Source organism: Macaca thibetana, chromosome 10 (assembly GCF_024542745.1).
Source record: "Macaca thibetana thibetana isolate TM-01 chromosome 10, ASM2454274v1, whole genome shotgun sequence".
Taxonomy (NCBI): domain Eukaryota; kingdom Metazoa; phylum Chordata; class Mammalia; order Primates; family Cercopithecidae; genus Macaca; species Macaca thibetana.
In genome coordinates, this window is record NC_065587.1 from 78,858,471 (window position 1) to 78,871,413 (window position 12,943).

A 12,943-nucleotide genomic window follows, 5' to 3' on the forward strand; every position below is an offset into this window, starting at 1 on the left:
AAATGCCTGGCCAGGGCTGGATGTGCGAGGGCTGGAGACCAAATTGTCTCTCTGAGACCCTGGTCTTACGGGGACCCTTAATAGAGGAGTCATAGTAGGTTAAAAGAAAACAAGAAAGAAATAAATCTTGCTCACAGAGACTCCTTTACAGACAATTTCCTGTTTCCCCTCCTCACCTCCTGCATAGCTTCAACAAAATAATAGTCTACTTGTGGAAATCTATGTTGCCCTCTGACCCTTATTTTAGGTAGAAAATAAATACATTTTTTAAAAAAATAGGCATTTATCCTTCAGCAGGGTATCAAGATTTTTGTTTGGTTTTGTTTTTTAACACAGAGTAGATCTGTCTACAGATCTTGGGTGAGTGTGAGTACTGTATATACAAAGAAGCCAATGCTATCTGTTTATAGGGATGATACATCTCTATGTTTCCATTTGATAGAAATGTGAGATTAGCTTAACTAAGCAGAATCAACTTTAAGAATGAATCACTGTTCCTTTTCCTTCTTCCCCCATCCTTGCAATCAGGCATGAACACAAGTATTCATCCACAAAAACACATATCTGAGAAATTTTGCTTGTCCTGTACTGAATAGATTTAATCTCTTTGGCCATGGTTTCTGAATTACTGGAAGTATTTCCTATCAACACTGGTTATCACAGGCTGATAGCTTTAGATTTTGACAACATTAAGACTGGTCTTCCTCAGGAGAATCGAAGTGTGTCCTTCAGGGGAACGCAGGTAAAGAACCATGGTGTTAAACTAGAACTGAACTCTGACCTAAAGATCTACTGCAATTTCTCTTATGGCACTGCGGGATTTTGCTGAGGTGGTGATAACTACTTTAACCATTTTCTACTCTGAGGCTTGGAGTATCTGAGAGAGCAAAAGTCATCAGTGATATTTCTCTCTGTTTGATATAGATAAAACTGGCATAAAAATGACCAGTGTCAAAATTATGCCATTTGAGTAGTTAGCAAAAAAGAGTAACAGCGTCATTGTAATAATCTATACAACACATTAAAGAAACGCTATCATGATCCCCTTAAAAGACCCCAAATGAGACCTTGGATTGTGTTCAAATAGTCATACCTCCTATCATCCGTATGCTACAGATACTAAAATTTCCTGTCCATATACAGAAGGTGATTTCATTCCCAGCTATTTAATTATTTCCTAGTGTTTTTTTTTATATAGATGACTATGTGTTTCCATGTCTGTATATATTGATCTGTTATTGTGCATGGATGTAAAATTATTTGGATGGACATTTATATAAGAGTATGTAAATGTATAAGAGAAGTTTATAACTTTGCAATCTGCAGACAAAAATAAACAACTGTGTTTTAGTGGTAGAGGAGAGAAAATATGGGTAGGAATTTTTTAAAATGCTTTAACTTCATGCTGCATGTCCAGACAGCTGTCTGCGTAGTTGCGTCAAATGAAAAGCCTAATGCTGCCGGAATTACGTGCTTGGACATTAGTAATTACTGCTGGGTTTGTTTGCTAGTGGAAGACTGGGGAGGAGCGGGGGAAGTAGAGGACTGCAGTGAAGATGTCAAAGGGCACAGAGCTGAGAGAAAGAAGCAATGTGCACAATTAGAAAGCTAATTTTAGAATAACTTACTGAGAAATTTCAAAAAATATATCATTGAACCATGAATTTAATATTTATATCATTGACAGCTTCTGGGGAAAAAATTGAGAAATTTCCTATTTTAAGTTTGAATTTTTAAAATCCAGGGCAATGCGGTGAGAAGAGGCAGGAGCAGATGGACATAGGATGAGCCAGGAGTCATTCACACAGACCCTCTGATGCCTGTTTGTTCATCGATATTTACTGCATTACCACCTCAGTGTTCAAATTACAGAATAATTGACAATCCTCTTAACCTCTTCATGGCAGAATCTCCCAAGAATTCACAATTTTATTTTTATTTTGTTAAACACACATATCCACACATGCACAAACACAATGCAAATTACCCCTTAATTAGCTTGTCTAAAGATATTCCTAAGCTCTAAATGTTAACCCTTGAGTGAGGGTTATCAGCTGAGAGACATGTTTCTGCTAGTGACACTTAGAAGCTGCGTAAGCAGTCGGCCTTCAGCATAACATGGAGGTTTGACGATTAGTAGAAATGAGAAAAATAGTCTGAGAAAGAGGTTGAGAGAAGAGACATGAAGGAGAAAAATAGAAAATATGCTTTTTAGATAATTCACTATGAATAAACAATGTTTCTCACATTACGGGACTGCTTTACAATTCTATAAAGGAGGAAAATCCATATTTTAAGCCTCAGCACTGGATACTTTCTGCAATGTCATCCCTTGTCAGCAAGGACCAACCTGATAGGAAGATATTGATCAAGCGGTATTCACCAGATACAGAAATGAATCCCATGGGAGATATAAAATCTCATGGTTTTTGTCTTGACCTCAATAAGTTTAGCATCTAGCAATCTTAATAAAAGCAATAAACAATAAGTTAATAAATAAAACCAGAATCAAATGCAATAAAACATTAGAAGACAAATTATGAGGACATATGTGATTAATTTCCAAGTGAATGTGACCAACAGTAAGTAACGTAAATTCAGGAGGGTAACATCACAGTGGACTGGAACAATCTGAGAGAAGAGGCAGGCCTTGAGATGGCTTTTGGAGGTTTCAGAGAGATGGGAGAGTTCCGCTAAGTTGAAGTCACAACATATGCAGAATATCACATTAGGCAAGCCCACTCTACAGTTAGCAAACCCTAAAAATGCCCATTCATTTGGGTGGAGTGGGAAGCTGGGAGAGAATAGGCTAGGATGCAGAGTTGGAGCCTTCTGTAGAAGGGTTTGAATGTCAAGCTGAGAATTTGGTACTTTATTCTCTAAAGTTGATTTCTGAGCAGAAGCTGATATAACAAAGTAACCAGGTCCTTTTACTATCCAGAAATTACTATTGACAGAGTGGATTTAATTTGCATTCTTCCAGAAGTAGAGGGGAGCAAATTGGTATCATAAGAGATGGTCAATGAAACAAAATCAGTCCTTACTGAAGCATCTTTTAAGATCACTTTTCAGGATACATATAGCTACATAGACATATAATTCCTGCTTGGAAGTTAATCGCAAGTTTCAATTTTCCATTATTGACTAAAAGAAATTATGCAAGTTGAGCACTTGCCAGGCAGATTGAAAAGAAGGTCAAGAATCTGGTGATGAGATGCCCCAGAAGGTGCACTTGAATAATAAACATGATGCCGAACACTCTCTTGCCCTCTGTGAATATTCAGCATTGTCAAGTGCACTGACTGGAGGAATGAAAAAAGTTGTCAGTTCTTCTGAGTGTGTTTTGAGCAGCATGACAAATAGAACCAGCCTCACGTGGCTAAAAATGGGAGGAAAAAGATGGAATGGTAGAATTTTGAAAAACTGTGGTGGGCAGTATATCAAATTTCTTTCCCTGCCTATTTTGCTGACTCTTGCTAATTACCCTCGCTTCAGGGCTCCCTCGAGGTCTGGATTACACCCGTTTCCTTTCTAACCTTGTGGTTACTACTCTCACAGCAGAGCTTCAAAATTCCAAATGCTGACAGAATTGCTAAGCCAAAATAGTCAGTGGGTTCATGTAGAGGAAGAAATGGCAATGGTAGATATAGATTTTACTGACATTTCATTTCTGGCTATAAAGTATCAAGAGACTATCCTCATCTATTCTTCACTAAAACGCTGGCAGCAGAGACACCACAGGATAACATTTTCATATCCAAGCCGACTACCTAGGGGAAAGTTAGAGGTAGTGACATTTGATGCTTTAGGAGGTCAGGTTGGTGGTTATTAAACTGAGCCCAGGGACCACACAAACATCAAGCAAGGCGAAAGGAGGAGACATGATGTAGCACTGAGGAAGTAGGACATGATGAGTGGACAAAAACTTAAAAAAAAAAAAAAGTTTTACAAGAGGGAAAAAACTTCATAGAAATTTCTAGAGAATCCCAGCTGCACTCTGAACTCCTCAGAATTGCTATTATTGCCTTAACAATAATACCTACTCTTTCTATGTAATTTTCTTCACAAGGATCTCAAGCACTTCACCCAATATAGAAGTCCAAGAAATTTCTGATTTCTAAATAAATAGTGTAACCCACAGACACATATGTTCAGATATAGTATTAGATCACATTTAGTAAGACATAAATTGATTTAGAATGACAGAGATACCCAAAGCAGTGATTAATCAGAATGGGCTTATGGGAAAGAAGAATGTGACCCTCATTATAAAAGAGTTTACCTGTACTGGCTCACTGTTTCCTCCTAACCACCTTGTGATCAGATTACTATTATTATTTCCATTTCACAGATGAGATAACTGAGGCACAGCAAGGGTAAGTAACTTGTCACAGAGCAGAACCAGGACTTACATGTATTCAGTCTGACTCCAGAGATTAAGCTATGAAGTATATTTTATGCTACCTCTACCTCTTGCATCATCCGCATTTTTCATATTGACCTAATAAGGCATAGAGAATGTACATGTATTTTTCTGCAGTCGTTTCCTCCTCACTTGGGTAGCAAGGCCTGAAGGTAAGGATGCTGCTCAGAGTCAGGAGACCCAGCTCTAGCCCTGAAACAACTGCTTGTAATTTCCTGTTTGGAATCACACAGTCTTTAAATTAGTCAGCAAACCACTGTTGAACTTGGTTTCTTTATTGGCAGAATGATAGAAGTAGACTAGTGATGTCCAATATCCCTACTATTCAAAAATCAATGAAATCAGTGCTGAAAACCCCAAGCAATGGGTCCTGACCTAGTGACTGATGACATCAGCTGGCATCATCTTAATAATGCTTCAGTAACTGATCTGGACCCAATTGGAAGATTAATTACATTCATCGCCTCCCTTAGCCCAATCCTTATTTTTTTCCCCCTCAAAATTGCTTGCCTTCATCTTTCTGAAGCCTTCCCAGAGTTAAGAAATCCTGTCTTCTTCCTCAAAGCCCTATTCTGAGTCATCACTGCTTTGGGTTTCTCCTGTCCTTCTCAATCAGATTTGTAGCTATCTGGCACATACTGTCTCCTACAATCTGCCTAAACTTTGTATCATTCTGTTTTCAACCGAATTAACTTTTTAAAAATTTCTTTCTAGACCTCTTTTTGATCATCTCCTGTGTCTGACTTAGCAATATATTAGCTGCAGTTCCTTCACTCATCCTCTTACTTCCTCTGCCGCTTAGCAAAGAGGAAACAGAAGCTTTTATAGAATCTGTGAGCTGTAAAGTACTTTAAAAGTTACATTCCTATGTAACCTGAATCTCATGATACTGATAGACAGCTCAAAAACTAATCACATTGGGAGGATGTGGGGTAAAATGACATTACAGGAAAGCTTTAAAAACATGGGACAAGGAAAGAAGGAAGCTTTAAAGCCTATGAGGTCAGAGGTCAGCAGCTGGTGGTAAAATGTTGATTAATTAAATTCATAGTCACACATCAAATAAATTCACATGTCCCAGAGGGGGAAAAACACCCCACGTTCGCCTTGTCACAACCTACTGCAGATTTCAGCATCTTTCCACCAAGGTAAAACACGGTATCACAAGAGGAAATCCTAACTGATTTTCTTATTGTTGACTGCAGAGGTTAACTTCAGCAGTGACTGACTTACTGGTAAGAACAAATCTGTATCCCCAAAAAGAGATGGGGGGAAATCCTATTTAAGGATTAGCATTTCCTTTTAAATGCTTAACAATGATTCTAGAGAAATTCAGTCAAATGATGCCTGCCCCCGAATGACGCTGAATAACACCTGTACTGGGTTTATGGCTTGCTTTCTTTGGTTGTGGAAAAATATATTTCATCCTCTTCTCTGCTGTTGTTGATATGGTTCATATTACTCAAAGATGTCTAATTCTCATGTCTTAAATTGAGACTGTTGGCACTTTCTGCTGACTCGCCGTGTCTTAATCTTCCAAGGTGGTCCATTTTTACTTAAAGAAAAAGGTTATTTTCCTCCAAAGTGGCAGGTTCTACAAAATGACCATCTGGTCCCAGCTTCCCCATCACTTCCTTTATTCAGACGACAATAGTCACAAATCTGGAACTTGAGAGATGACTTTCCATGCCTGGAACCTTGAATCAGTGGTTTCTGTCCTTTACTGATAACAGCAAGTAAAAAAATGAAAGTCTCTTAGGTGCCCCCCTGAGGCCAGAGTTCAGCCCTACACTCCTGCCTCATTCCTTTTTCAGAGAATTCTCTCAATTGAGGTCTGAAAATCCTGCAAGTTGGACAGAGTTTCCTTTCCTTTCTTCATTTCCTTCCATGAAGAGTCTCAGACCACGTTGTTGATCTCCTTTATTTATGTTCATCTTTGGTACAGTTTCAAAGAATAATGACTGGCAAATTCCAAAACAGTGAATGTCTTAAATTTCCCTGCAGTTATTCCAAAGTTGGTCTGGGAGGTAGGTATAGGTAAATCACACTGTGACTTCTCTATCAATAAACAGAAAATGCACAGAAATAAATGCTAGAAAGCCTGCTGGGAAGAACACTGGCAAACTATTTCAATATGCATTAGCCTTGTTGAGTGAATTTTTTATTTTAATGGGAAAGTCCATTCCTGATTTATGCCAGATAAATTGCTGAATATATCTACTTTTTTCCAATTCCACGATGACTACCCATGTATTCCTTCATCATATATCAGCTGCTATTATGGCATTCTTCATTAATTAATCCATTGAACAAATATCTATTGAACACCTGCCATGTACCAGGAAAACATATACTGGTTCCTGAAGTCAGAGCTGTAAATAAAATCGTCATGTTTCTGCCCTCCATGTGTTATGCTAGGTGTCCCCTCTTGAGGTGTCATTATTTTAGAAAGCATGTTTCAATGGGATGCCTTTTAGAATCTAAGACATTAACTCAGTGTAGAAAAGAGCTATGACTCTCTAATCAAAATATAAAACCTATTGAAGGTTTCTACTGAGCTGTCAGTATCTACAGAGAGATTGCTGTATCATAAACAAATACATATTAAGAACCAGCTTCAACCATCACAGAACTCAGTAAATATCTAAGGTATGTCTTTGTGTGAACTTGTCTCTATTTACATGGCAATCAACTAGGATGCCACTAAAATGTCCCTTAAATACATGACTATCTTCCAGTATCCCAGTCTGTTGGGATCTCTCCCTGTACAGACCACTTTCTGCCACTCATGGGAGGAAGGGGTCAAGCTTTAAGAAACATGGTACCTCCTGGGCCAGAAATCCTATTCCCAACTCTAAAACTTATGGAGCAATGCAAGAATAGGTTGACTAAAAAAGGGTCCTTTGGATGAGAGTACTTCCCAATCCAATCCACTTTCCTCCTTTGAAAACTTTCTATCATTAAACAAGGTTCAGTGATTCAGGATCAAGTGGAATTATGTCTTAATTCCCCAAACTCCTACTTCCAGAAATTCACCTCTTACCAATGAGCAATGCTCTTATTTCCCTTGTAAGATTGATCACACTGCTTTGTAATTACCTACTTATGTATTTCTCTTCCTTAATAGACTTTGGAAGTCTTTGAGAGCAAGGGTAATATTTTAGCTTTCTTTGAATCTTCAGTACCTATAACAGTGCCTGTCACACCCATGTATGCAGGAAATAAGTGAGCGAATGGGGATACCGGCTACCCCTTTGCAGAGAAAAGAATTCTACCACTGTAAGTAATTCTGCTTTTTATTGATCAAATGTTATGATCAGAATAACTCAGGAATTGTTGTGTACCCTTGCACATAGATTCATTCTAAATATTGGAATAAAATTATGTCCCAAGGAATTACTTTTTTTTACCGTAACTAGCTGCCAAACTATGGCAAATGGTGTAATATTCTAACCTGTTATTTTATCACTTATGAGTCAGGAGTTAAAATGCTAATGAAGGATCAGAGGATTCTTAATAAAGGCATTGCTAAAATCAGGTTTATATTCAGAGATTAAAAGCCATTCACTAAGAACAGTTTAAGTCAGTTTCATATATAAAGCCAAGCAATTTAGCATAGATGAAATATATAGTTAAAATGTTTTACTTTTCACTAGGATGAAAAGGATATTTCACACATCCATTTGAGACATATATTACACTCACCAGTGGGGTAGATATATGGCTTTGGCCAACTCTTGTCTTCAGGGTCACATATTTGCTGCTGCGCTATTAGAATTGGCAAGGTGGACACAAGTTTTTCATGTCCATTCCGCTTCCTTAAAAGGGTCCTTCAGAGACACCAATCTCTGGCTTTTCCTCTCAAATAGTCAGTGTCCTCTTGCCTGGGAGAGAATCATAAGCCTGGGCATGATTTGGTAAATCAGTCCCATTTGTCCTTAGGAAAACACCTTCACCAACTGAGCATTGAATTTTGCGTTTCTGTTTTCCCCATTCCTTCTCTTGAAAATACGGGTTAGTTACTCTGCATCCAACTTTCTCCATAGAAGACTGAAGATACTACCACTTAATGAACACAAGGAAAAAAGTAACTAACTTCCTAAATGCCTACTGTGTGCTGCACTAGGTGCTTGATGTGTTATTTCAATTAATTTCCGTGGCAGCCTTAAAAGAGTTCGGAACACTTGTCTCTGACTGCAAAGTCCATGGTTGTCCCCACCACCCCATAAATTATCCCGTGAGTTGCATAAAATCCATTGAGAGCCTCTAACAGAAAAGACACTGCTGATACATAGAACATGAGCCAGCCAAATCTAAAAAGCTGAGTCCTCTGAGCTAAAGAGCTAGGTGAGATATGGTGGTATAAGTGACCAGAGAAACTATGCGTTCAAACAAGTTCACTGAGCAATGGGTGGAGAGTCAGCTGGCTGCATGCCAGCTCTGCCACTTCCATTGTATAACCCTGAACAATTTAGCTAATCTGAACTGAGCCTCACTTTCATTTACATCTGTAAAAGGAGAGCAATTGCTGCCATGCTTATATGTCAAGTGGTTGTCATGAGACCTAAAGGAGCTAATGCTTGTGAAGAAGTTACCTCCACCACTCTGAGAAAGAGGAAGGGACTGTTATGTTCAGTTACCTGCTATTTGCCATACCAGATTTCCAGGGTTCTTTATCATAGGTTACATGAAGGCCATATGCTTCTTTTCCTCTTTATTATGTTGTTTGCTTAAATAAACAAGTCTTGGTATCACATTATTTTTTAGCCTGATCAGCATGCATAATAAAATGGGGAAATATGTCAACAGCCTTTGATTTTTCTATTTGGGGGAAGATTTTAAAATGCCTTTGATTAGCATCTCTGCTTTAGGAATGACCTCATGTTTCTCAGAGTAATGCTTAGATACCGAAAGAGGCCCAGTTGTTATTTAAACACTGGTCCCCTCTTCCTTAACATCTTGGATTTTAAAGATGCTTGAGGAGTTAAAAGAGATGATATGCAATATGTCCCGCTATTCTTTAGCTTTTGAAAAAGAAATTTTCTATAAGCTATTTAGTGAACCATTACTGAAGCTACATCTGTTGGCTTCATTTTATATTCAGCTTTGTGTTAAGGATTTTTGTTAGGGGTGGGGATAGGTTTCTTATTAAATATTGTGTGTGCACATGTGTTTTTGTACGTGCACACAATACACAAGCAGAGAGATGCAAACCCAGACTCTTTCTTGGAGCCAGCCTTGAATACAAAATTCCTACATGCATTGTCTCATTGTCAAAACCTTTAGTTTTATTCATAAACCAATAAATATGAAACCTGCACAAGCAAGTTACAAGAACAGCAGATTCTATGCTCCTAGGCTGCATTCACAGAATGATTTTTCTTTGAAGTTGGAAAAGGCTTCCAAAACAACCCTATATAAAGCAATGACTTCAAATTCTGCTTTGGGGAGAAACTCTACAGGACAAGAGAGCTTGCTGGGGAAAGATTTGGAAACTCACACTATTTTTTTTGAGCATCTACTATGTGGTAGATATTATGTTAGGCTATCGTTGCTTGTTTCGTATTTAATTTCTACAGCAACCTTTTGAGTGGCAGGTGTTATACTTCACACTTGACTCAGAGAGAATACTGTTTAATCAAGGTCCTTCAATGGATTCTAAAGTGCTGATCACAGCTCTTCCCCCGACAAACCAGTTCGTGCATAAACAGGAGTTAGTGATTAAAATTCTAGGCATTTTGTTAAGCAGAATTGGGGGGAAAAAAAGAAGAAAAGAAAAGATTACGACCAGCAGCCAGAGTCAGATTATCGGACTTCCTTACTCCTTTCTAGTTCTACTTCAAGGTTAGACATTGGGACCTACTAAAGGAGAAAGGGCTACAGAAATGTGTGCAGTCAGACAGGATAGCTAGGGAACCATAGGCCCTTCTCTCTTTTTCCCACCCATTCCCCCAAGTGACAGAACCTGCTTCCGGAAGCTTGCAATCTAGGGGAGCAAAAAATGCAAGCTTGCTATAGGTAGGCAGATCCCAGAGAAAAAGCCAAGGAGGAGAAGGGAGTTATACTTGCTTACTGCTTATTTCCCATCTCACAGAATACTTTAGTTGGGGGTGGGAGGGGAAAGTAAAGGAAGGGGTGGAGGGAGTATCATCCCAACACTCATCTTCCCAAAGAATGGAGAGTCCCATTTTATGGGACAAAGTAGGAATTGATGAGTCTTTGAGAGGGAGAAAATTGTTCCTTCTTCTACACAGTTAATAAGAGAGAGAACTTGAGTTTGAATTTAAGATCTCAAGTGCAATGACCTTCTACAATCAATGGTTCATTACTCTAGGACACTTGTTCTCCAGCTATGGTGCTTAGCAGCATCAGCATTACCCAGGATTTTGTTCAAAATACAATTCCCAGGCCCCACCTAGACCTACCGAATCTGAAACTCTAGGGTGAGACCCAGTAATCTCTGTTTTAATCATCTCCAGGTGATTCTGATGCATGCTCAAGTTTGAGAACCACTGCCCTAGAGATCTTAGTTGTTCCTTCAAACTTTCACATCTATCTCAAACTGAGCCTGTTGCAGATGAGGTGTTTTCAGTGTTCTCAACTTTTCAAAAGCTGTGACTGGGTACTTAGCAAGAGAAGAGCTGTCCTGGACCATTGGATAGAAGTCTCCACTTACCCTCTGATTTAGTAATGAAGATGCTAGTGTTCATCCAGGTGAGTTTGAAGGATGAGGAAGGTGAGCATTCACAGAGTGAGGACAAGTATGTGGAGTGGGGGCCAACAGGCTCCTTTATTGTGCTTTGTTTTCTTCAACAATGGCTCAATCCCAGCCCCTAGAATCTTCTGTCCAAAGCTTAAAATCTCATCAAATAATAGGACAGCTCCTTCCCTCCTTCTGCAGTCCTAGCCCATAGCCTCTGAAGGATATCAAAGAGAAAAAGGTGTCCCCAGTGCAAAGGATAAAGGAGTTTCTATCACTCCTCTTCTGTGCCACCTCCCACACTTCCTGCCCCCATCCCTCAGCAATGAGCTACCACAGATGCAGAGAGTCATCCTGGTCTTTTCTACTCATGCCCTGCAATGTCTTGTTTCTGCCCTGGATTAGAATACCAATTGCCCTTGGGAAAAGGATCCTGATGTCTTACATTGCCCTTTTTTTCCTGTCCTCCTCTTGCTTAGAATCATGGATTTGGAGCACCTGCAGAGATTTTTAAATGGTATTTTCAAAAAAAATTGCAGATGACCAGGCCCAGAGATAAATTTCACACCAAGGTCACAGGGTGAGCACTGCAGCCAAGGCTCCTGACTCAAGCTTCAGCTCTCCTTCCACTGCCCTTTACTGCCTTGCCACATCTGCCTCCATCTCTTCCAAATTTTCTCTCTGGTGCAGGTCCAATCTCCTGGAGTTTCCAGATCCCCAATCAGGAAATCTCTCATCTGTTGTCACACTCAGAGGTCTTGGCCTCAAATGGTGGCCCAAACTCTACAAAACAGGGTAGGAAAGTTCTCATAACCCTGAGCTATCAGACAGAGCTTCCTCAAAAATTTGGATGTACAGGTTGTACCCAAGTCCAAAATGTTTCAAAATCTGAAACTTTTTGAGCACCAATATGACCCTCAAAGGAAATGCCTATTAGAGCATTTCAGATTTCAGATTTTCAGATTTGAGATGCTCAACTGGAAAACATAATGCAAATATTACAAAATCTAAAAATATCTGAAATGGAAAACACTTCTGGTCCCCAGCATTTTGGATAAGGGATACTCAACCTATACTGCTTACATCTATTTGGGATTTTCATATTATAGAAACCCAGCTATAAGTGGTTTTGGCAACAATTGAGATTTATTGGCTTAAACAATCTAAGTAAATGTTGAGCAGTCAAGCCATGGGAAAAGCAGAGAAGTAGCTGGAATTCAGGAACAACTCAAGCCCAGTGTGCAAACATTACCAAAGCTCTCTCTCTCACACAACCTCCTGTCCCTGATTCTTTCTGTACATTGATTCTACTTTCTCTTGTTGAAAAACACTTCCTCCCTCCCCATAGCAGAAACATGCACATGCGATTTGTACTCTCTGGGCTTCCACTATGGAAAAGGAACTGCCAATTTTTGTCTGTATCCTTGGTTCAAAACTACCAAGGAAGATCTCAGATTGGCACAGCTTGGACCAAGTGCCCAATCAATTGTGGGTGTGGAGTGGCTTGGAGGAATATGATTTCCATGCTGGAACCACACAATTCAGTTGAGAAGAACCAGTTTCAAAGCAGACACAGTAAGCCATCTTTCCTTCTTTTCTCCAAAAGGTTGGGTTGGGTAGCACACCACAGGTAAAATCTCTGCTGCTTTGGAAGAATAAACTACTCACCTCTGAGAACATTAAGGAGACTTCACAGAAGTGAGGAAGGATGTTTCTTTCACCTTTCTGTGCTCACACTAACCTGGTTCTGCAGGATGTTCCCTCCATGTTACACTTCATTCGCCAAGTATAGATTGTGTCCCCACCATAGACGAGGCACA

The 12,943-nt window shown here is 39.4% G+C and overlaps 1 protein-coding gene across 4 annotated transcripts in view; it reads left to right on the top strand.

The window, feature by feature from the left end:
* The window catches only part of SNAP25 (synaptosome associated protein 25), an 88,430-nt gene that overhangs the window by 891 nt on the left and 74,596 nt on the right, over positions 1-12,943 (top strand). The gene's annotated exons all lie outside the window — the stretch shown is intronic.